The sequence below is a fragment of the Lathyrus oleraceus genome, chromosome 3 (genome assembly GCF_024323335.1).
Source record: "Lathyrus oleraceus cultivar Zhongwan6 chromosome 3, CAAS_Psat_ZW6_1.0, whole genome shotgun sequence".
Lineage (NCBI taxonomy): Eukaryota > Viridiplantae > Streptophyta > Magnoliopsida > Fabales > Fabaceae > Lathyrus > Lathyrus oleraceus.
The window spans coordinates 256,426,183-256,427,421 of NC_066581.1; positions in this window are offsets into that span (position 1 = coordinate 256,426,183).

Consider the following 1,239-nt stretch of genomic DNA (forward strand, 5'->3'; position numbering starts at 1 on the left):
CAGTTTTGGGCGCAGGCATCTCTTGTATTGCTTTGACCTTGGCAGGATCAACTTCAATACCTTTTTCACTGACAATAAATTCCAATAGCTTGCCGGAACGGACTCCAAATGTACACTTGTTCGGATTCAGGCGGAGTTTGTACTTCCTCAAACACTGGAAAAACATCAACAAGTGTTCTACATGTTCAACTTCCGTTTTCGACTTAGCAATCATATTATCAACATATAACTCGATCTCCTTGTGCATCATATCGTGAAACAAGGTAGTCATAGCTCATTGATACGTGGCTCCGGCGTTCTTCAAACCTAAGGGCATCACTCGATAACATAATGTTCCCCAAGGTGTGATGAATGTTGTCTTCTCCATATCCTCGGGTGCCATTTTAATCTGGTTATAACCGGAAAATCCGTCCATAAATGAGAAGACATTGAATTTAGCTGTATTGTCTACCAACATATCAATGTGTGGTAGAGGAAAATCATCTTTCGGACTAGCTTTATTCAAGTCTCGATAGTCCATACACATTCGGACTTTTCCATCTTTCTTAGGCACGGGCACAATATTGGCCACCCATTGAGGATATGTAGAAGTCACCAGAAACCCCGCATCAATTTGCTTATGAACTTCTTCTTTAATCTTCACTGCCATATCAGGATGAGTTCTTCTGAGCTTCTGCTTCACAGGCACACACTCAGGCTTTAACGGCAAGAAATGTTGCACGATATCAGTGTCTAGACCAGGCATGTCTTCATACGACCAGGCAAAGACGTCGACATATTCTCATAGCAACTTAATCAACCCCTTCTTCACAGACTCCTCAAGGAGTTCCCCAATCTTCACCTCACGAATGCAGTCTTCAGACCCCAAGTTGATTGTTTCCAGATTCTCAAGATGTGGCTGAATAATCTTCTCTTCGTGCTCAAGCAGACGGGTAATCTCGTCAGGAATCTCTTCAACATCATCTTCTTCTGCCTCAAATACAGGGAAATCAAAGTTGGGAGATGGTGTTGGATCAACCTGCATAATGATTTTGGATATAAAGAGAGTTCAGAATTCAAACAAGGCAAATCATTATGCAGATGAAAAGATTGATTTTATTCTATTTTTAGGGTTTTATGGTGATCACCAATTTCATGCAAAAAAGAAAAAAGGGAAAATAATTTGGAAAAACAAACATTTAACATGTAATTTTTGAATGAATATCATTGTATTAATCAAGAATGTGCCAACAATGTCTC